Source organism: Papio anubis, chromosome 7 (genome assembly GCF_008728515.1).
Source record: "Papio anubis isolate 15944 chromosome 7, Panubis1.0, whole genome shotgun sequence".
NCBI lineage: Eukaryota > Metazoa > Chordata > Mammalia > Primates > Cercopithecidae > Papio > Papio anubis.
In genome coordinates this window covers 118,798,111-118,822,631 of record NC_044982.1, presented here as the reverse complement: position 1 = coordinate 118,822,631, position 24,521 = coordinate 118,798,111, and the positions used below count along the sequence as shown (strand labels likewise).

Below are 24,521 nucleotides of genomic sequence, written 5' to 3'. Positions count from 1 at the left end.
CCTCCCTAGTAGCTAGGTTCATGCCACTATGCCCAGATAGTTTATTTATTTATTTATTTATTTATTTATTTATTTAATTATTTTGTAGAGATAGGGTCTCTCTATGTTACCCAGGCTGGTCTCTGACTCCTGGCCTTGAGTGATCTTCCTGCCTCAGCCTCATAAAATGTTGGGATTGCAAGCGTGAGCCACCATGCCTGGCCTAAACTCTGTTTTTTTAAAATAGTTTTAAACATAAATTTAAAAAGCATTGTTAAAGTAAAAATCCGCATTTAAACAAAATCAAACAATAAAAAGTGGCTTCTCACTCACCCCTGCCATCTCCAAAGGCCACCATATTTGGATTAATCAACTTCATTGAGGAATAATTTACATACCATGAAATGCACACATTTAAACTATAGAGTTGGGTGAGTTTTGACAAATGTCTACTGCTGTGCTCCTACCCTCAGTGAGACATCACTTTTCACAGTTTTTGTTTTTCTTCCTTGGTGGTTTTTTCTCCTCTGTGTTTTTTCCATGTCATGTGTTAATACGGATGTTTTTCATTTATCAGCTTTAGATCGAGTAGCAGATAATTAATCCTTCAACCAGGAAACTATTGAAAGTGAAAAGGGACAGAACTAATAATCACAGGACAGCAGTATAAAATAAGCCTGTCCTGGGCAACTCAGAGTGTGTGGTCAACCTCACATTATCCATTTATGGCCAGCCATGGTGGAGAAGGATTTAATTCATATGCCCCATCTCTAGCCCCCTTCCTCTGCCCAATTTGTGCTACTTTTGACCCCATTTTAATGTCTCTGTTGCTTAACTTTGCAAATGTAAATAATATTTCTAGGCCTCTGTTTCTGGAGCCATTTGGTAAGATAAGAACGTTAGTATTCCTATTTCCCCCCCATCTTTGTCCACTTCTATCTCCTAATTTCTTATTTCTTTCATCTTTGTCTTCTATTTTGTCTTTATTATTTAGCCTTTCTTATTTTGTCTGTGAAAACGAGGCTCAGTGTTTATGTTATGTTGATGATGTGACTTTGTTCCCCAAGGAGTGCATTATGAGTGATCATGGTTCCTTCTCTATGGTTACAGTATCATTACTCCTGTGCCTCTAACAAGCAAATGCTTCCAGCATCAACAGTAAGACAATTTTCCTTTCTTACTCTCTACCAAGTCTTCTAAATCACGTCAAATTTTAATTTGCTTTATATTTGAACCATTAACTTCTTTTTTCTGAGAGAGAGAGAGACGTTCTCATTCTGTTGCCCAGGTTGGAGTGCAGTGGCACAATCATAGCTCACTGCAGCCTTGACCTCCCCAGCTCAAGCAATCCTCCCACCCCAGTCTCTGTAGCTGAGACTACAGGCGTGTGTCACCACTACCAGCTAATTTTTGTATTTTTTTTTTGAAATGGGGTTTCACCATGTTGCCCAGTCTGCATTAACTTCTTATCAAAGGTTTTTTTTTTCTTCCTCCTTCTCTTGGTGTTTCTGATTGTTTAATTTGCTTTGGAAAGAAACACAGGCCTCTTCACCATATTGCTAATATCTTCCAGCCTCCTTTTGTATATTTCTTGGAATCTATTCCTCTCTTCTTTCATGTCATTCTACTAGGTCCCTGATTTTCTATTCTTGTTTGTTCAAAGGGTTTCCTGGACCTGCTGCACACAGATCATTCTGGAATTTCTTTACATTAGATCCTTGAGTTAATTCTACCAGTTTTTATCCCATAACATTCTTCTTCATGGATTCTAAGCTGAAATACACATTCAATAACTTCTCAGAAAGGAAGCATGAGGAGTAAATTTCTGAGTCCTGGAATATCTGAATATAACTTTGTTGTTGTTGTTGTTCTTTTGCCTTCTCCCTTGACTGATAGTTTGGCTGTCTGTAGAATTCCAGGTTCAAAGCCATTTAGACTTAGCTCTTAGAGATGGAATATAGTGATGAGATTAAAATTCGATCTCTGGCATGAGGCTGCCAGGGTTTACATCTTAACTTTACATTTTCTAGAACCCAGCAAGTCACTTAATCTCTCTGTGCCTCAGTTTTCTCACAAATAAGCCAAGATAAAAATAGTGCCTACCTCATGGAGCTGTGATGAGGATTAACCAGTTTACATATGTAAAATACTTAGAACAGTGTCTGCACGGCGTGGGTGTGGGCGTCATGTTAAGTGTTGGCTATTATTCTCTGGGCCTCCATTGTTGCTATAGAGAACTATGATGTCATTCTTATTTCAGTTTATTTGTCAGAGTCAGTGTTCTGGTATTTGTGAGCTGCTGTTCTAGTTTCCATAGAAATATCCAGGATCTGCTTTAATCTTTAATATTCTTAAATTGCTCAGTTCTATGTCTGCTTGGTATTCTCTTAGCTCTTTCAATTTAAAGACTCGGTGTCCCTTTTTGGCTCTGGGGACTTTTCAAATGTAATTATTTCTGCAATAATTCCCTCTCCTCCATCTTCTTTCTTTTCTTGTTCTGGAACTCGAACTGTTAGGTGGATATTGGACCCCCTGAATTGATCCTGTTTGAATATTTTTTTCCTCCCATACTTTATGCCATTGGTTCCATGTTCTGGGAGATTTTCCTGACTTTGCATTTCAAGCTTTCAATTGATTCTTTAAAATAATTTTTAGCAACAGTCATTTCCAGGAGTCCTTCTCATTTGCTGATTGCTTCTTTTCTATGACACTTTCTTTGGACTCCTGGAGCATTGCCACTCCAGCCTTCCTATCAGCTTGTGGGGACCCCAGAGACGTTTCTGCAGAATTCTTGGGCTTTTGGAAATAAGATTTGAAAATCTCTGACCTATGCATTTGATCAAAAAACTTTATGAGTTTATTGGGCCATTACCAAGATGAATGAGTTATAGTCTATAATCTCAGCCCTCAACAAACTACTCTGATGCAGAGACAAACACGGAAAGAAATAATGACAATATGACAGGTGCACAAGAGGTCCTTCCAGAGGCAAAATAACCAACAGCCTGTTGGAGCTCAAGAAGGAGAAAGCCCTTGAACTCTTCTTAAGGTAGTGTGCAGGAGAAGCTCATACAGGTTCATGAGCGGACTGGTAAAATTTCAGGAATTTTGTGAGCTTGTTGTCAAACAGTTATTTAAAAATTAACTTAGGCAAATTTACAATTAAATACATTATAACAAAAACAAAGCTAATAAATGCCAAAAATTCATCACTTCCTATTTATCACATCTTACGATTATCTATGCTGTTGAGGTTGTTTACACCTATTGTACATGTATGGCAGAAATACCATATCAAGGTGTGCTACTGAGCATCTCTGTTCAACTCCTCCTGCCATAACTCATGTTGGTGGCTTGAAATCAGTGATAGTGGGAATATTTACATCACAGAAATTGACAAATGCTACAAATCAGGGCCTGGCTATTGTTTTGTTGATAGTCTAGAGTTAAGAAAATAATGGAGAAAATGTTAATGTAGACTATACTTAAAAGTATGTTGTGCTGGTAGCCTTTACATTGTAAATAGCATGAAAAAGAATTGAGGACATATTCTTCCAGTATTCAAAAACTATTGTTTAATTCAGCAAAGAAGTCACTCGTGTCACTGCCAAATGAATGAAATTCATGCCTCTGTTGTTCCATTTCCATCAAACTTATTAATGTAAAAGAAAATAGCAAACAACATTCACACAGGAACGATACTTATTTGGTAACTGTAATAATAATTTAACTATAGATACAAAAGTTTAGGAAGTATCAACAAAAGCGTTCTATGAGAATCAATTTACTAGATAAAATTGATAATAAAAAATACTGTATATTTTATTATTAGTTGTAAATTGTGCTAAATTCCTTGATGGCAATAAACTTTGTATTAACTCATGTGTGTATATATGTATACACGTATCTGTTTCTGGAAAGCCAGTTGATAACACTTACCAGCACACCACGGAGAATAGTGGAGAGTGCCTAGGTCCTGTGGAGTTCCAGTGCATTCATTTATTAGCTGTGTGACCTTGGACCAGTTATTGTAACTTTCTAAGTCTCATCAATAAAATGAAACCGTGGATGCGATGTGCTAATATTGATTAAAAAATAATATGGTGGAGAGGTTAAGAATCCATGCTCAGAGATTGGGCTGCCTCCATTTAAACCCTGGCTCCCTGCTTACTAATTGTGTGACCCTGGCCCAGTTGCTGTTAGATGATATATTAGTCAATGTTCTATCTGAGAAAGAGAACCAGTAGTAGGTGATATATATCAAGGAATTGGCTTACATAATCATGGGTTCTAGCAAATCTGGTCTATAGGGCAGGCCATCAGGCTGGAAACTCTTGAGCAGAAGCTAATGCTATGGGTCACAGGTGGAGTTTCTTCCTCCTCAGGAAAATCTCAATTTTGCTCTTAAGGCCTTTCAACTGATTGGATCAGGCCCACCTAGATTATAGACGATACATTCTTTTACTTAAAGTCAAGTAATTGTAGGTGTTAACCACATCTACAAAATCCTTCACAGAAACACCCAGATTAGTGTGTGATTGAGTAGCTTGAGACTCTAGACTGGCCACATCAACACATAACACTAGCCTCACAGGTAGGAATAGTGAAAGCAGACCCTTTATGGGCTTCTTGCAAAGATAGAACAGAGCAGTACTTAGAAACCACTCAGATAGCGCCTGGCCCAAGCAAGTGCTCATTAAGCTACAAACCTCTGTTCTCGCTAGAACTAAAGTTTGCTTCCCAGGCAGCCACGGCACAAGGAAGGGCCAGGGACCCTGAATAGGAAGGTCTGGTTGGAGCCCCAGCACGTCACTGACTGGCTGTGGAGATGGCTGCCTGAGGCCTTGCCCAGAGGAAGCTGAGAGAGAAGAGATGGAAAGGAGCCCATGGCTCTGGGACCCAGCAGAGAACATTCAGATGGAAACCAGCCATGACTGGGTGACACCCCTCAGGGCTCCTTGCAGGGCAGGACTGTCTGGCTCAGTGGTGAGAGACTCATGGCCGGAAGATGAAGTGGTTACAGGTGTCAGACAGGAGGCCTCGCTGGCGGCGGGTGGCTGTGGTGGATGTTTCATTAGCTGCTGACTGAGGATTTATGTTGCTTTCATTTGCTGCCTCAGCCAGTAGCTAGGTTTAAAATAAATTTCAGGAGATCAAACTCAAATCCCCAAACCAGCATCCCTAGGCCCCAGGCAGGCCTCTGGCACAACCATACAATCTGCAGAGTTTATCTCAGGCAGTTCCAATGGATGTCACCTTAAATGCCCCCCTCCCCTCCCTGGGAGCCCTCTCCTCCAGCTCTGAGACCTCAGGCTCTTCCTTAGATTCCCCCCTCAAGTCTCTGTCCCAGTAAACCCCAGTCCCTCTGGGGCCTGCTCCCAGCTGCTAGCCTTCCTTTCATCTGCTCAGCCTCTCACGGCAGAGCTGTGCAGAGCTAAGGGGGCAATAGACAGAATTGACTGCTCTTGGTTCATGGCTTCACCATTCCCAAGAAGATCTGGGGGCACAGGAGAGAAGCCTGCCAGAAGCAGGGCGTCATTTTCACCCTGTGGGGGGATGCCTGACACCTGAGCCTCTGTGCAAGGAAAGACTTGAGCACAAAACACACTTGCACACAAGTGTCAGTCTCCTAGGAACTACCAGAGCTGGGAAGAGCCCAGAGCCGTTTCGCCTCACTCTTGTCATTTTCACAGATGAGGAAAGCAAAGTTCAGGGAAGCGAAATGACCTGCTCTCCCTCACACAGCTAGGAAACCACTGGGTAACTGAGCACACACCCAATTTCCCGGGGCGTGGACCCCGCCCTGCCGCAGTCAGCAAATGAGCAGGGGCAGCTTCCTAAGACAGGGAACCACCAAGAATTCCAAGCAGGCCACACAAATCCCTGAGTCCTGCCTTCCCTGGGCAGCCCCACCCTGGCTCTGACCTGGTGGCCTTGGCAGCCTCCTGGCCAACCCTGCTTTCCAATTCAGAGCTGAGCAGGCTGGGCCTCCAATCACTCCAGACACGTGAGGACTGAGCAGTTTTACTCTGGCTTGCCAGGGCATGGGGGAGTTGCAGCCAAGCTGTGCTCCTCCAAGGACAGAGGGCCAACCTGGGAGGGCATTGCTGAGGCCAGTCAGACAAGCCTTGCCTGTGGTAACCTACTTTTCACCTGGCTGCCTCACCAGCCCCATCACCCCCTCACTGTGTCCTCTCCAGTGGGACCTACCCTATTCCCCAGGCCATGCTGTGGCTTTAAACATGCAGCCATGGCTCCCTTGGTCTGCAGGCTATTCTTTCACTAACCCTCCAGCTTTCCTTTTCAGGTCACTACATTTAGTCATGCTGCCCCCATGCCAACTCCCACCTCTAATTCCAATAGCACCTTGTTTATTCTTCATAGCAGTTTCTGGTGTATTGTTTTAGTTTACACTTTCTGTTCTTTTAGACTGTGAGCTACTAGTCTCATTTGGTTCTATTTATCACTGAATGCCAGAATCTAGCCAGGTGTTTCTGGTACCAACTAGTGCTCAACATACTGTTTTGTGAATAAGAAAAAGGATGGGCAGAGGGATAGATGGATGTTGAATAAATGAATTGATGGATGATTGTTGGATGGCTGCATGCAAGGATAACAGAATGATGCTGAATAGATAGATGGGTGGATAGATGTTGGATGAAAGGATGGATGGATGGATGGATGGATGGAAATAAAGATGAATGTGTAGATGAGTAGATGGGTGGATATGAGATGAATGGGTAGATGAGTGGATGGATAGATATGAGATGGTTGGGTAGATGAGTGAATGAATGAATATGAGATGGATGGATAGATGAGTGGATGAGTGACTATGAGATGGATGGGTAGATGAATGGATGGATGGATATGAAGTGGATGGGTAGATGAGTGAATGAATGAATCGATGGATATAAGATGAATGGGTAGATGAGTGGTGGGTAAACATGAGATGGATAGGCAGATGAGTGGATGGGTGAATATGAGATGGATGGATAGATGAGTGGATGGGTGGATATGAAGTGGATGGGTAGATAAGTAGATGAATAGATGGATGGATATAAGATGAATGGGTGTATGAGTGGAGGGCTGAATATGAGATGGGTGGGCAGATGAATGAATGGGTGGATATGAGATGGATGGATAAATGAGTGAATGGGTAGACATGAAGTGGATGGGTAGATGAGTGGATGAATGGATGGATGGATATAAGATGAACGGGTAGATGAGTGGAGGGTGAATATGAGATGAATGAATAGATGAGTGGAGGAGTGAATATGAGATGAATGGGCAGATGAGTGGAGGGTGAATATGAAATGAATGGGTAGATGAGTGGAGGGGTGAATATGAGATGGATAGGTAGGTAAGTGGATGGGTGGATTGGTGAATGAGTAAGAGGACAACCCAAGTGACCTTTTACCCCTGTTGAGCTTCTGTTTTCCCTGCTCATTTAAAGGCTCAGAGTATAACTTTACTATATGATGTTTCCAGAGAACCCCCCATTCCTCAGGCCCTACTGAACCACCTCTAAGAGAAGGCAAAGCACGAAGTATTGGTCCCACTTGATGACTGAGGAAGCTGAGATCTAGAGCTGTTAAGGCTTCTTTCTGTTCATGGACACCCAGCTAGTGCAAAGCAGAGTGGAAATCAGACTGCTGGCTTCTCACCTCCACTCCATTGCAGGCCTCCATTGCCTCTCTCTGAGGAATGGATCTGGTCAAGTTGACCCCACACACCTGTTCCCACTGTGGCCCAGGCCCCCCTTTGGCACCCAGTTGACTGCTTGTGCATCATGACTTGTGAGAGAGAGGTCAGCCCTGCCTTTCCACACAGGCCCTGTCTGAATGGCCTCTTTGGTTCCTCCAGGAAGGAAGTGTATTGAGAGAAAAATTAGGAGATATTAGGCCCCTCCTCCCATCCTCACTGTACCAAAGCTGGCCCTGTAAGTCCACAGCTGCACTGAGGAGGCAGGCGGGGGCACCACTGCACCTTTTTCCTTTAACCCTTAACCTTGATGGCCATGTCCAGGCCTCACTGTGATCCTGCAGGAGGGCAGCTCTAGTGAAAAAGCCAATACAAAGCTATTTTAAATTATCCATTAGACAAGTACAGACTATTAACTTTTTTCCTACTAATTTTTAATATTTTAAACTTTATAAGAAATACTTTTAGATTTAACTATATTGCAAAAATATACAAAGAAATCCTCAAATGTTAGCATTTTACCACACTTTGTTAATAATTGCCTTTATAATTCTTTCTTCATATATATGTATATGTGTGTATATGTCTACCTATGCAAATATGTATATATACTTATATGCATGTATATATATGTGTGTATTATTTTCCTGAAACATTTAAAAGTAAGTTGTAGAAGTCTTTTTCCCCTAAATACTTCAACGTGTTTTTATTTGAAAAAGGACATTCTCTTACATAATCACAGCACAATTGTCAAAGTCAAGAAATTAACATTGCTGCAATAGTAACTACCGACTTTATTCAGATTTTACCAAACGTCCCACTAATAACCTTTTTCTAATCCAGGATCCAACCTAGGATCACACTTGCTTTTGGTTTCTGTGTCTCTTTAGTCCTCATTAATTGTCAACAGTTTCTCCGCCTTTCTTTGTTTTTCATGGCATTAACATGTTTGAAGAGCACATTTTGTAAAAAGTCTCTCAATATGGATCCATGTGATGATGTTTCCTCTAAATTATATTCAGAATTGCAGGTTATGCAAATTTGGCAGGCTACCACAGAAATGATGCTGTGTCCTTCTCAGTGCATCGTATCAGGAAGGGCACCATGTTGCTCTGTCCCCTTGCTAGGGATGTTAACTTGGGTCACTCAGTTAAGGGTATTGCCAGGTTTCTTCACTGCAATTGCTCTCTTTCCTTTTGTCAATAATGAGTGCCTTGTGAGAATATACTTCGAGGTTATATAAATATTCTGTTTCTCATCATACATTTGGCCACCAATTTTAGTATCCATTGATACTTGCCTGAAACAGTTATTGCTACGGTGGTTGTCAGGTGGTGATTCTTCCAATTACAACATTCCTTCTATATTTATTAGTTGGAATCATTCCATAGTTAAGAGCCTATCCTTCCTTCTATTTATTTATGTATGCATTTATTTATATCAGTATAGACTCAAGGATTCTTCTTTCGACTGTGGGTAATAATCCGATACTGTTGTTATTAATTAATTTTAATGTTTTCTTTTGAAATAATTATAGATTGTCAAGGAGTTGCAACATTAGTGCAGAGAAGTCCTGTGTACCCTTCACCCAGTTTCATCCAATGGTTGTATCTTACATAACTATAGTGCAATATCAAAACCAGGAAAATAACACTGGGACAACGTACATGCATAGTTCTGTCATATTTATCACCTGTGTAAATTCAAGTAACCACTGCCATAAAGATACAGAACTATTCTGTTACCGCAAAGATCTCCCTCATGCTATTCCCACCATCCCGAATCCCTAGCAACCACTAATTTGTTCAGCATCTCTATATTTTTGTCATTCCGATAATGTTTTATAAATGGAATTATAAAGTATGTGACCTTTTGAGATTGGATTTTTTTTTTGTTCAGTCCGTGAGAGTCATCTGAATTCTTGTGTGTCTTAGTATTTCATTCATTAATAACAATACTCTGCAATAAAACTGAGTGGTATTCCGTGGTATAGATATACAAAGTTTGCTTAACCATTCACCTGTTGTAAGACATTTTGAATGTTTCCAGTTTGGGACTATTACAAATAAAGCTGCTATTTGAACGGTCATGTACAGGTTTTTGTGTGGACATATTTGCATTTTTCTGGGCTAAGTGCCCAGGAGTATGATTGCTGGGTCATATGGTAAGTGTATGTTTAGACTTTTAAGAAACCACCAAACTGCTTTCCAAAGTAGCTGCACCATTTTACATTCCCATCAGCAGCATAGAGTAATCCAGTTTCTCTGTATCCTAGCCAATATTTATATTTTCACTATTTTTTATCTTAGCCATTCTGATAGGTGTGTAGTGATATTTCATGGTGGTTTTAATTCGCATTTCCTTTTTTAAATTTATTTTTTTCTTTTTAGAGACAAGGTTTTGCTCTGTTGTCCAGGCTGGAGTGTAGTGGCATGATTATAGTTCACTGCAGCCTTGAACTCCTGGGCTCAGTCAATCCTCCCATCTCAGCCTCCCAAGTAGCTAGGACTACAGGTACACACCACCATGCCCATAGAGATGGGGTCTCACTATGTTGCACAGGCAGATCTTGAACTTCCTGCCTGAAGCAATTCTCCTGCCTTGGGCTCCCAAACCACTGGGATTACAGGCGTGAGCCACGATGCTCAGCTTGCATTTCCTTAACGGCTAATGATGCAGAACATCTCTTCATGTGCTTATTTGCCAACTATTTTGTAAATAAGTAAAATGTCTCTTTTGGTAAAATGTCTCTTCATGCCTTTTGCCCGCTTTCTAATTGGATTGATTGCCTTCTTACTGTTGAGTTTTGAGGGTCAGATAGGTGGTTTGCAAATACTTTTCCCTCATTTATTCTAATGCTCACATTTTTGCTGTTGGCCCTTAAAAGAAAGTTTTCATTTATTCATCTGACAAATAGTTTCCTAGACCCCACTGGATGCTGAGAACTTGTCTAGGAGCTGGAAATAGATAAGACAGATAGGGCAGGGCCCTGGCCCATGGAGGCTCCCACTCTGGGGTCAGGGTGTGGAACAGAAAAAGAAACAGATGGTTTCAACACCATGCAGTCAATAGCAAAAAAGAGGCAGAGATGGGCTGTGTGAGAACACAGGAGTGAAGAAAATTGGCCAAAGTCTGAAGGACGAGTCTGCACGTGTGAGACACACAAGGGAATAAGGGCATTCCAAACAGAAGCAAGAGCCCATGCAAATGTGCCATTCAAAGTTCATGGCAGCAAAGATTTGGAGGCCAGAGGACCCTGTGGGGCAGATGCTTTGGGGGGATTCCTCCAAGTTGGGTTGAAATCTTGGAAGGCCCTCACTGGTTGTACAAATGTATAAATGGTTACATGGACTAAATATTTAACCTTTCTCAGGCTGTTTCTCGTGGGCAAAATGAACTCAGTAATACCTACTTCCCAGAGACTACAGGAAGATTAGAAATAATGTACATACAGCATCTAGAACAGTGCTGGGGATGACATTAGGTGCTTGACAAACACCTTGGAAAATCAGGATGGAAAAACAGCACATTTAAAGATTGGCTTGGATGGGGCACAGTGGCTCACACCTGTAATCCCAGCCCTTTGGGAGACCAAGGCCAAGAGTTTGAGACCAGCCTGGCCAACATGGTGAAATTCCACCTCTACTAAAAATAATACAAAAACTGGCCAAGCATAGTGGTGCATGTCTGTAGTCCCAGTCACTCAGGAGGATGAAGCAGGAAAATCGCTTGAACCCAGGAGGTAGAGTTTGCAGTGAGAGGAGATCACGCCACTGCACTCCAGTCTGGACAACAGAGTGAGACTCCATCTCAAAAAAAAAAAAAAAAGAAGATTGGTTTGTAGGAGGGAACACCCATCAAAGCTATGCTTCTTTTCAAGGATCTCTCTCAGGCCCATCCCTTCAATGGTTCCTCCTACTCTTGGGAGGGAATGAACCTCCTCCTATCTAGTCAAACCTATTTCCCTGTACTCTCCACCATACCCTTCCACCTCGCTGGGACCAGGGATGTTCTTCATCAATTAAAACACATTTCTTTTGCTTCCTTCCCAGCAAGGTCTAAATGTCCTTTGGCCACCAGCCTACCACTCGCCTTCTTTCTCAGCCACATTTCTTGGAAGAGTTGTTTATTTTCACTGTCTTCACTTCCTCCCCAACTCACTCTTTAACTCAGTATGGTCTCCTCCCGGCCCCAACCACAACTCCAGAACTTCTCTGGTCAAGGTCACCCGTGGCCTCTGTGACACTGACACGAGTCATTATCTCACTGATCTCTCTGCAGCATTTGAGAAGGTGACACTTCCTCCTTCTTGAGACATTCTCCTGGCTTGGCTCTCAAGGGGGTGCCTTAGAAGGTCTTTTCCTGCTGTCCCTATGGGGCGCCTCTTGTGAGTGCTTTGGCAGGCTCCTCTTCCTGCACCCACCTCAACATGACAGGCTCTCCAGGATTTATTCCTCTGTTTTCTGTTCTTCTCACTCAGCATGCTCATGTCCTCTTCTTGGGGTATTACCTGACTCCCATCCGTGCCTTCTGCTAGTTTCTTAGGTTGGAACACTCTCAGGTCTCTATCCAAGCCACCACAGGCTTCATTCCTGAACTGCAGACCATGGATCCAAATGTCTACTGAATATGGACCTACATCTCAAACTCAACATGAGTAAAATCGAGCTCACCCCCTCCGGAGACCAGACACTTCTCTCTCATATCTCGTCTTTCACAGAGCAGCTCCTCACTCTTCCAGCTGCTGAGAGCACAATGGGAAGACACAGGGAAAGGAGTAGTTGGAGAAGTAAGTGACAAGGTCAAAGTCCACTTAGGCCCCAGGAGAAACTGAGGCAGGGATGTTAGGGAGCAGCTGTCCACATGTGGCTGGAGTTTGGGAGAGGGATAAGGGCAGGAGATGTGATTTTGCTGATGTTCCAGCTGCTTCAGAGCACACCTAAAGTCCTGGCTGGAAAACACAGTCCCTCTCCCACGAGCCCCTCAGCCACATTGTACTTGAAGGCTCAGGCCTCCTCATCTAGGCTTGTGGGCTGCCAATGCAATGATCTATAAGGGCAGGAAACAAAGGAGAGAAGAAGGAAAGAAGGAAGGCAGGAAGGAAGTGTGAACCCTTAATATCTGAGACAGGTCTCAGTCAATTTAGGAAGTTTATTTTGCCAAAGTTAAGGACACACCCCCATAACACAGCCTCAGGAGGTCCTCACGACAGGCGCCCAAGGTGGTCCAAGCACAGCTTGGTTTTATACATTTTAGGGAGACATAAGACATCAATCAATATATGTAAGATGAAACATTGGTTTGGTCTGGGAAGGTAGGACAACTCAAGTGGGGAGGGGGCTCCAGGTCATAGGTAGATAAGAGACAAATTGTTGCACGGAGTTTCTAATTAGCCTTTCCAAAGAAGGCAATCAGATATGCACGCATAGGGATGACTTTGAATAGAATGGGAGGCAGGTTTGGCCTAAGCAGTTCCCAGCTGGACTTTTCCCAGCATAGTGATTTTGGGGCCCCAAGATTTATTTTATTTTCAAGGAAGGAAGGAAGGAAGGAAGGAAGGAAAAAAGGAAGGAGGGAGGGAGGGAGGGAGGGAGGGAAGGAAGGAAGGAAGGAAGAAAGAAAGGAAGGAAGGAAGGAAAAAGGGAAGGAAGGAGGGAGGAACGACTCTGCTTTGTTCAGTGAAGAAAAAGGAGTTAGCCAAGGGAGAACTGAAAGGCCCGAAGTGAAAGTGGCCATGGGGGAGTGGGGAGGGGTATGCACAGGATTAGAGGCTAAAACAAAAAGTGACCTTGTTGTGTTGATGAGATTTGGAGAGGAAAGATAAAGTTACCCTTCTCCCCAGTCCTCATTGAGAACATGTGAATTTGCACTTCCTGCCTTAATCTGGGTGGAATGGGGTGCGAGAATCACTAATGACAACAGCAAGATAAACAAAAAATAAATAAACAAAAACTACCTCTCACAGGTGTAAGTGGAGAAAGGACATTTGTTGGGCAAAAAAGAGAAAGCAAACAATTTGACTGACAGTCAGCAAACATTTATTGAGAGCACACTAGTTCTTAGCATTTTAGATACTTATCACATTTTATCTTCACAAACATCATGTGCAGTAAATGCTTTTATCCTCATTTTACAGATGAGGAAACTGAGACTCAGAGACATTACTCAACTTGTTTGTGCCCACACAGTAAGAGGTGGTGGTGTCTGATTCCGATGCCTATGCTCTTGTTGTCATTGGTTTGTTAAGTCTTTATTTTACCTTTAAAAAATAAAAGCTAAAGTGACACAAATATGTAGTTTAACAAGTCAACCAGTTCTACAAAGTTTATGTAAAGGAAAACAACATTTATCAGACTCCTTCATAGAGGATCACTTGTAAGTTTTTTAATGAATTCATTTAATGCTTACCTCCATGTCCTTATATGTCTATATTGCTATTTATGGATATTTCTATTTGAAGCATTGTTTATTGACTTTCTATTATGGAAGAATGAGTTTTAGCGCTTTCTCTCTCTTTCTCTCTCACTCACTCAATACACACATGCACATATCCTAATCTCCATCCTTCCAATACAGTCATCTAATAATTTTCTTAATCTGTAGTCACTGGTGGCCAGGCATAGTAGCTCATGCCTGTAATCCCAACACTTTGGGATTACACCCAAAGTGAGTGGATCACTTGAGTCAAGGAGTTCGAGACCAGCCTGGACAACATAACGAGACCCTGTCTCTATTTGTTTTTAAGTAAAAAAGTTATCAAAAAGAAAAAAAGAAAAAAATCAGTCAATGGTGACATTATTATGACTGAGTAATTACTATTCCTCAGAGCTGATTGACATAGTAAATTAGGATTCCTTTCCCTTTCCCGCATACCTTTTGTTTTCTTCAGAGTTGATAACTATTTTTGTTTTTCCTGGTGTTTGCATAGTTTTCTATTAACTTGTTAATTCATCATTCAAAACAGCCACCAGCTGTCTAACCAGAGTCAGACACATTAATACACAGTATTCTATCAGTTTCATTTCCATGAACAAATGTGTCGCGGAGCTTTCTGCTCTTCTCTAACCGGGACTAGCCACTATCTCTGCCTGGGTCATGGCTCTCATCCTGGGCTTTTCCACAGTCTTCATTTTGGGAACTCCCTTGGGATCTTTCTGTTTTATATCATTTATTTTCTTTGTTCATTCCCCTCATTTTGCTTGGTGTCTACATCCTTCAGGAGTTTTCCTGGCAAAAATGTGCAGGAGTGTAATTTTGAACCCTTGTAGCTCTTCCTTCCTGGGCTCATTCTCCCCAGAGAAGAGGTTTCTAGTGTGCTTCCTAGAGGGTATAAAGCCAGATGCAGCTTATTGGGAGATCATGGGAGAAGATGGCTAGGGGACCTCAGCATTAACTATGGAAACATTCTGTTACTCCTCCTGTTTTCAGCTGAGACTCATGCCCCTCATTCCGAGCAGAGACTTCACTTTATCTCCAGGGTTTGGCCACGGTAAGGACCGGGTGGTTTCCTAGCAGTATGCAGTGGAGACAGGTTCCAGAAGTACCTGACACTGCCAGTTCCTGAGGCTTCTGAGGGTTCTGCTGTATAAATCAAGTTGGTTCTCAGCTTTTCCCAATGCCAGCTTAAGAATCCTTATTTCTCCTGTTAAGTTGGTTACCACTTGTCTACCTGCTTTCCAGGTTCCAAAATTTTGTGATAAGACTCTTATCTCTTCTCTAGTTCTCTCCATCCTTATGGCTTTGTGCCTTCTAGATGCTTGTCTTCATTATCTGTCCTTACCTAGGAATTCAAAGCCCCTGCTCCCTCCCCAATCACAGGTATTTGACGCTGAGAGTGGGCAAGCCCTACGTGCATGGGTCACTTTTCAGCCACAGAGCATCTCAGAAAGAAAGAAAATGAGCTTCTGGTATGAAATCAACACGTTTCCAACAACAGAGTCAAGACATCTGAGACGAAGACTGACTCAGCCACAGCCTCCCTGGGCAACCTTGAGCAAGTCATTTCACCTTTGTTGCTGGATGTCAGTGTTCCCATCAGTAAAACAAAGCAAATGCCCCCTGCAACTTTCCATGAAGCTAATGAGAATCAAATGAGGTGATGTGGAGATACAGCTCTCTGCATAATTTCAGGTACCACATAGTTATCTGGATTAACATTACTGGTCTTGAATCCAGGAAGTGCCAAGTATGCACCTGTGCTAAGTCTTCAAGATTCAGAGATGGGCAAGACCTTCCTTTTCCCTTTACCTGAGGAAGTTCATGGCATAGCAAAGGAGGCAGATGAATAAACAGAGGGCTACATTACAGTGAAATAAGCAAGACCATATATTGCATAGAGTGCACAGAAGAGAGAGACATCACTGCTGCAAGCTGGGGTAGGGGAGCAGAAAAGTTTCATAAGAATTGGGTAGGAGTGCATCAATCAGAGGAGGAGAAAAGTTTTCAAGACAGAGAGACTAGTATGAGCAAAAGAAAAGAGATGTGCATCTGTCATGCAGGAGCAGAGCCGCAGCTTCATGGGACTGGAGCTTGGCAGCCTAAGGACCACCTTGTACCTGCAAGTCAGAGATGGGGTTTGACGTCAGTATGGCATGACCAGATCTGCCTGTGGGTAGGTTGCCTCTGATAGTGAGATGAAGGGTGGCCTGGAGAAAGGCCAGTCGAAGCTCACAGTTCGTCAAGATGGTATTCCCATAGTCAGGGGGAAAGTAATGTGGTCCCAAGTAAAGCAAGAACAGGAGAGACAGAAGACTGTGGGTTTCAAGACGTGATTAAGAGGTCAAAGCATCAGGACTTGGTAATTAACTGGCTGTTGGGGATAAGAACAGTTGGATGATGTAGCTTGACTCTTGGGCATCAGCTCTGATGGTTGGCTGGCTGGCTGGCTGGCTCACTGACTAGAGGGGCTGTCTCCCAAGCCAGGGAATACAGATGAAGGTAAAGGAAGGCAAAGTGAAAAGAGAGGAGGTCAAGGGCTTGAGTGTCGGCATGTAGAAGAGTGACAGGCCTGCATGATACAAGAGGAGATGACAACAGGGGAGGTGAAAGTGTGAATCACGGGAGAGTCTAGAGGTAGCAGCCATTTTGGTGTCAGTCATTCAAGCATAACTACCACTATCACCTCTACTATCACGATCACTACCATCACCATCATCATCACCATCGTCATCACCACCCCACCACTCTCATCATGACCACTACCACCACCATCACCATTACCTCCACCACCATCTGCCATTACTACCATCACCACCATCATCCCCACACCACCACTACTATTCCAACCACCTCCAGCACCACTGCTGCCACCACCACCACCATCCTAATAGAGATTATTTACATTCCCTTAACTTCACAGAAATTTGTCTCTCTTCCAGGTCAGAGAGAAACCACCTGGGCCCATGCCTGCCCCATGCTAGGTATTCAGAAACTATGAATATTACATCCAACTGGTGATATATATCTGTGTCAAAAACAGAGTCCCTGCCCTGCTGCCCAGCTCATCCAACCTGCCCAGTTTCTCTTGAGTGGTTTGTGCACTGACTCTCACCCAGGGCCTGTGTCTGCAGACTGCAGTCTGCCATCTTCACTTTAGTCAAATATGCTGAGCCAGAGCCCGCCCTTCTCATAGTGGCCAGGCTGTCATGCTTCTCATCCCTGTGTGAATTGGTCAGTACTGAAGGGGCACATGCCCCCTTCTGCTATCCCTCCCCTGCCTGCTCTGAACTTCTATGCCCTCTAAAAGCCCACCTCCTACTACTTCCCTGCCAACCCTTCCCTGGTCTTCCAGACTTCTTGCTTCAGAATCAGCAACTCCCTTCCCTACTCTTCTGAACTCTCCTTCCACCATAAGCCTTACTGGGAACATGCTTCTCCCCTGAGCCTATGTCCTCTCACAGGGCCCTCCTACGGAGGCCCCTTGGTGAGGGCGTGTTTGTGTAGTGAGCCCCGAGTCCTCCTGAAGTTTCTCCAGATTCCTATAACTGAACTCATCCCTTCCTCACCTTGCCATGGCAGCATGCTCTCACACCTCCTTTGGAGTCAGGCTTCAACATACACCAGCTGTGTGACCAGGAGCAAGCCACTGGCTCCTCTGAGTCTTAACTTCTTTATCTGTAAAATGCGACTCTGTCACTAACATGAAATGATGTAGCATATATAGGTTGACTCGGAAATTGCCTTGCACATCCTAAGTGTGAGATACATTTTCATTATCTCTTTATTTCCCTAACTCACAGCCTATCACCTACAGGTTTTGTAATTGTTGTTATTTATGGTCTTGTCTAATCTATCCTTATTAGGCTTTAGTTAGATAAGTGCAGAATTGTAAACCAAAAAGTATCTGAGACAGGTCTCAATCAATTGAGAGGTTTCTTTTGCTAAGGTTAAGGACCATGGCTCATGATACATTTTCAGGAGGTCCTGAGAACATGTCTTGGTTCTATACATTTTAGGGAGATGGAAGAAGTTACAGGCAAAGACATAAACCAATACATGTAAGGTATACATTGATTGGCCCAGAAAGGTGGGATATCTCGAAGCAGACTGAGTGTAGGCTTCCAGGTCATAGGCGGTTTCAAAGATTTCTTGATTGGCAATTGGTTGAGAGAGTTAGGCCTTGCCTGAAGAGTTGAATTCAGCATAAAGAAACCTTGAGTTTAGATAAGGCAGGATTGTGAAGCCAAGGTTCTTGTCATGTAGAGAAAGTCTCCAGGATTCAGAGGGAAAAGATGGTAAATGTCTGTTATCAGGTGTCAGTCTCTCCTGAAAGAGCTAGTAAGGGAAGCAGATTTTCTACAGAATGCAAATTTCCCCAAGAGACAGCTTTGCAGGGCCATTTCAAAATATGCCAAAGAAATATATTTTGGGGTAAAATGCTTTTATTTCCTTCAAGGCCTGCTATTTGTCATGGGACCAAAGTTGGAGTTTAGTATCTCATTGCTACGAAGAGTCTGTTTTGTCAGGCTTCAGATTTCTGTTTTCATGTTAATGCTGGTCAGTTGAGTCTAAACTCCAACGGGAGGAGGCTACAATGAGGTATGTCCAATCCCTGCTTCCTGTCATTCCCAGAATTAGTTTTTCAAGTTTCTTTGGGGTCTCCTTGGTGAAGACTGGGGCTCCATTCAGTTAGGGGACTTAGAATTTTATTTTTGGTTTACAGAGACTATATCAAATATGCTGTGAATCTCTCATTGCTCTTTTTCCATAATAGGTGCTCAATGAATGTTGGTTAAATGACTGAGTGAATTGATTTTGTGGCTGTCCAACAGCTGCAAATTCTTGTTCATTTGGAAGTTAAGTTCAGAGAAATGAGAAGGTGTATCCTACATCTTTCTGTGTCCTCTTCAACCAATTCACACTAGTGGGGGATATTTCACCCCATCCCCCTCCATTTGTATGGATACATCAGGACTGCTGAATTGGAAAAGGTGTCAGCTCCACTGGGCTCACAGATGAGCACCAGCTAATCAGAGGTGGCTTCCTGGAGAAGCTAAGATTCAACCTGCAGTTTTGCAGCCCCACCACACATAGAATCACTTGGGGGCTTTAAAACCCCAATGTCTGTAGGCCACACCCCAGGCCAATGAAATAAAGATGGCTGGGGCAGAGACATCAGCAATTGTTAGAGCTCCCAGGTTACAATTGGTAGCTGAGTTTGAAAACCTCTGGGTTAGAGGCTGGTTTTAAGAAACAGGGGTGACCCATGGGAGGGGCAGGAGGGTATCTGCCCTGGGGGGAGTTCTGCCACTCTTCTTGCCTAGATACCTGTGTTCTTTTTCTTTCTTTCTCGCTCTCTTTTTGTCTTTTCTTTTCTTTTTTTTTAAACTCACCTCCAGCTCACTTTCCCTGCTGACGAGTGGGAACATCTCCTTCCAGAGCCTACATTAATAACGTCATGTATCCCCAGGGACATTATGAACCTCTCTCTGTTCACAGCCCCCTTCCCCGCCCATCAAAGGCCATGGACACGAGGAGGAGATGGTCGGGGTTTACACGGTAACTCTAATTAAGACAAATGTCAGCTCCTTCTCTGCAGGCTGCCCACACTCACCCGGTCATGTAGCTCCTGCTCGGCGTGGGAGAGCAAGAATACTTTGCTGTAGCTGTCAGGCTCCCATGGAAGCAGTCAGAAGGAAGCAGAAAGAAATGGTGAGCAAGAGGGCAAGGCTGGCTGTGGCAACCCTGCTAGGAGGTGGCTCCCAAATCCCATCCCTACTTAGAATCCCCCTATGGGGGCCACACTTAGAAGGTAACTTTAAGGACTCCTGCAGATCCCAGTCCCAGGGGCCCCAGGGCTGGCCTTTTGTTTCTCTGAGCCTGCTCGAGGGACCCCTACCAGCTGAAGGAGACCCTCAACCAAAGTGAGGCCCCAGGACCAGCACCTTTGACCTCCCTTGGAGGACTGCCAGAAATGCAGAGCCTCAGGCCCGCCTGGCCCTCCTCAATGAGAACCTGCATGTGAACAAGGTCTCCAGTAATGGAGACACATATTAACATTTGAGAAGTGCTGGAAATGTGAAACTGGACTCAGGAATGATGAACAGCTGCAGCATGCTGGGGACGGGAGCTCACTGTGGGGTCAGGGGCTCAAGGCTTAGTTCTGCTCAGTCCTTCCTGGATCACCTTGGGCAGATCACCTTCTGGATCAGTGCCCAGTTGTCCAGTCTGTAGAATGGGGGACATAACGCCTCCGTGTAGGATGAGCAAGTCAAGGGCACTTATGAAAACATTTACCAATGTAGATCGCTGTAACGACGGAAGTAAGAAAAATAATGGTAGGCTGTGCATGGTGGCTTATGCCCGCAATCCCAGCAATTTGGGAGGCCAAGAAGGGTGAATCACTTGAGATCAGGAGTTTGAGACCTGCCTGGACAACCTGGTGAAACCCTGTCTTTACTAAAAATACAAAAATTAGCTTGACGTGATGGTGGGCACCTGTAATCCCATCTACTCAGGAGGCTGAGGCAGGAGAATCGCTTGAACCTGGGAGGTGGAGGTTACAGTGAGCTGAGATCGTGCCACTGTACTCCAGTCTGGGTGACAGAGTAGGACTCTGTCTCAAAAAAAAAAAAAAAAAAATCGTCATCAGAGCCAATGTGTGTTAGGTGTTAGGCACTGGAAATGTGCCCAAACCATGCTGATGGCTTTGTGTAAATTATCTCACTCAACTCATAGTATTTCACTGAAGTGCTCTTATTACCCCATTTGTAAATGGTGGCTCAGGATGGTAATATAATCTATCCAACTTCACATAGATAGTAAAGGCTGGAGCCCCTTGGAACCTGGCACTTTCTAATTCCAGAACCTCCATGCTTAGCTATCATACAATTACTACAGTTTCCCTTCAAGACCACCTGCTACTGCTACCTTCCCAAAAGCAAAAGCTTCCCCACTAAGCCATCCTTAGGCTCCCTCCCGACTATCAGGATCTCACCACAGGGATAAATAGCATTGCATTACAAGTAAGAAGGCTGGTGCCAGATCCAGCTCCACCTCAGTGAGCCTGCAAGCCTATGGACTGCACTTTGCCTCGGCGACGGGGAGCGTTCTACTCATCTCAGCTTCCTATCACCCCCGTAAGACTGGTCTGGTCAAAAGAGAGAATAACAGTGGGAGTTCTTGGAAAGCTACAGAAACAGGGTGGTGGATACAGTGGACTTTGGAATCAGAAAAACCCAGAGTTCAAATTCCAGCTCTACTATTTCTTGTGGATGCAGGCAAGTTACTGTAATCTCTGTGAGCCTCAGTTTACTCCTCTATAAAATGGGAATCTTAAAAATACGCTTCCTAAGGTTGAAAAGATTAGAGATGGTTTGTTTAGAGGCTCTGGCACAATGCCTGGCACACAGAAGGCGCTCAATCAGGGGTAACTGCTCTTCTTTACCATCTTCACCATCATCATCATCAAACTCTTCCCTACAAAGGAATCCTGGGAGTCCTGTAGGGTAAAATGGGAAGGTTCTGATACCAAGGACATCAAAGAAGGACTGGCTATGCTTACTGTGTCCTGGGGCTGAGTGTGCTTGGCCAGGTGCCTGGAGCAGGGCCTGGAGTGGACACAGAGTTTTGGAAACTCTGTAACCAATGGTTGCCTGGTTAGCACAGTACCAGAGAGTTGCCAGATTACCCAGAGAAACTTAAATGGTTGGGTTTTTTGTTATTTAAATTAATTTATATGAAAATTACTTCTAGAATTTTCCTGTTCACATTTCCCTATCGTCTTGCCCTCAGCCTTTTCATAACGACTTGTAGTCATGCCCACAAACCAGCTGGTTGCACTGTGCTGTGATACAGGATGCCCATGGTGCCCTGGGCAGCGTGGAGATCCAGACAGTTACAGGTGGCTACCAGCAGAACCACCACAGCTCTGGCCTTCCAGTTCAGACATCGAAGGCCCCTGTTAAAATGGAAACATCTGAGTAGGAAGCACATGAAGTCATTGTGGTCCATGCCTTCCTGAACCAACGAGAGAGAATTTATTTCTTGGATTGATAACAGGTATTTGGCTGGCCCCAATGTAGGGGTGGCCTCAGTTTGAGAAGCAACAAGAGAGAGAAGAATAGGCCTGGGCCTTGGGGCTGCATGTGGTGCAGACAGGAAGGGATTCAGACCATCGCGGTGAGTTCAGTAGTTTAGAAGAGGCCACAGTTAGGGTGGCTGAGGGGTGAACTCTCGTTGTCATCAGTGAAAACACTCTGAGATCCAGGGGCAACATATGAGTGTCTGTAAGTGGGTATGTTCAGAAAAGGCTTAAAAGCTGATTGAGGACCAAGAGCCTCTGCTTCCCACAAGATAAAATCCCCACTGCTTAGCCTGGCATACAAAGTCCCTCTTGATCTACCTAGTGGCCTATATCTCTATCTCTATTTTTATCTGTAAAATAGCTTTTTTAAGCCCGTGATCTGGATGAAGACATGGAAAGCATATGCATTAAATTTGCAGATGACTCAAAGCTGGAGGGGATGAGAGAATTAAGGTTCAAGATGATCTCGACAGTCAAGAATGCTGGGTCAAAAGCAACCAGATGAAATGTAGCATCAATAAATCTAATGTCTTGAATGCAGTTTCCAAAAATCAGTTGCACAAGAACAGGATGAGAGAGACCTGGCTGGACTGCAATTCACATAAAAAAAGATCAGGAGGTTTTAGTCTGCCTCAAGTTCAACATGAGCCAGCTGAGTGATGCGGCGGGCTGGGGAGGGAAAAGAAACTTACAAAACACTCAAGTGAAAGCTTATGTTGCATTAACCCTTGGTGATGAGGGGAGAGAGAGAGAGAGATGACACTCTTTGTCAGGGAGTGCGAGACCCAGAAGGGATAGTAACTATAAGAGCTGATCCTTACTGAGAACTCAACATGCACCAGGAGTACATCAGTTCATAAAATCTTCACAACATCCCTACGAGGTTACAGGCCAGGAGAGCAGGGTGCAGAGGGTGGATCTGCTTGCTTGTCCTAGCTCACACAGCTAGTGGATGGTGGATCCGTGCTCTTGACCACCCCACTCTGCTGCCTTTCTGTTAGACAACACCTTGTCTACTTTCTCTTCCCCATTTCACAGATGAGGAGACAGGACCGGAACTGTGAGGACAATCTGTCTATAGTTAGGCAGTGAGCTGACTGCAGACTTGGACTCTCCTGGGACCCTCGTCAGTCCTCCTTCCCTCTGCCATGCCAACCAGCATAAGTATTCAACTTATGAATGCTTATGCTTAAAGATCTAAAGCCTTCATTAAATTTCATGTGGCACTTACTCCACAATGTATCCCACCTTATCCTGCCTTATAACACATAGTATAATGCAGAAGATTTAGCCATTCCTCTGTCTGCAGAGTCCCACTCAAGGACGACAATTACCGTGGCTCATTGAACTCCAGTGAGATATTCGCAGTACAGAGGACCTTGAGATCCTCACAGTACAGATGACCCTCTACCGAGTGTCTCGGTTTATGTTTCTAGGTGTTTTAAAAAATGGTTTTCTGGTTAAACTGCTCATGGCCACCTCTCAGTCTTTGACTTCTTTCTAATTTGCCATAATTAACTAGACTTTCAAATTAAACAGAACATTAATTGTGTATCTGCTATGTGCCAGGCACATTGCCAGGTCTTCCAAATATATTATCTCAGTTAAAATTATAGCAACCTCGTGAGGTGGGTTACTGTTATCCTGATATCACAAAGAGAACATTGACTGAATAGGGTGACCAACTGTGCTAATTTGCCCAGAAAGGAGTGATCTCCCAGGACATGGGATTTGCAGTTTTGAAACCAGGACAGACCAGGGCAATTTGTGATGGGTTAGTCACCTTAGACAATAACTTTCCTGAGGTCACACGGCTAGAAAATGGCTGAGCCAGGATTTAAAATCAGTTCTACTGATACCAAATAAATCTTGGCAGAAATGAATGTAAAGGAAGAGTAAATAATAGACTCTGGTGACTTTCTGGCCTCTGCTCAGCCTCCTTAAAGACTTGTTTTGCTTACTTCCTTATTTTCAGTTCTATGTCAGAAAACCAAGTTCCTGCATGTGTGAAACAAAGAGGAGAGTATCTACTTCCTGCGGCAGTTCTGAGCCCTGAGTGTTTAGAAGGAGCGAGAACATTGACTAGCATTACAGGGGTTCAAGAAGACTTCATTCCTTCCCTCTTCTCTTGCTTACATGGCCTGGATAGCTAAAGTGAGTTTTAGAGATGAGGAATTAATGGCACAGGGCTCAGATCTTAGAAAGCAATTCAACTATAGCTCTGTGATGAATTTGGGGGTATCATATGTTAAGACAGATATTGACCAACTAGGATGTGTTGGACATGGCAAGGAAAGGTGACCCGAGTGACGAGAGG

At 43.8% G+C, this 24,521-nt stretch overlaps 2 long non-coding RNA genes across 4 annotated transcripts in view; one reads left to right on the top strand and one right to left on the bottom strand.

Moving 5' to 3' along the window:
- LOC103885911 overlaps positions 1-3,711 on the bottom strand; it is a 29,825-nt gene extending 26,114 nt beyond the window's left edge. The window contains exon 1 of one of the 3 annotated variants that reach the window (XR_001904436.3): positions 2,083-3,711. This is a non-coding gene — a long non-coding RNA (uncharacterized LOC103885911). The remainder of the gene's footprint in view (positions 1-2,082) is intronic. The other 2 variants (XR_001904434.3, XR_001904435.3) reach the window with 2 other exon arrangements.
- On the top strand, positions 1,089-23,326 carry LOC103885910. Its single transcript, XR_649251.4, has 3 exons — positions 1,089-1,137; positions 19,704-19,830; positions 23,243-23,326. It is a non-coding gene; the product is annotated as an uncharacterized LOC103885910 (long non-coding RNA).
- The last annotated feature ends 1,195 nt before the right edge of the window (positions 23,327-24,521 follow it).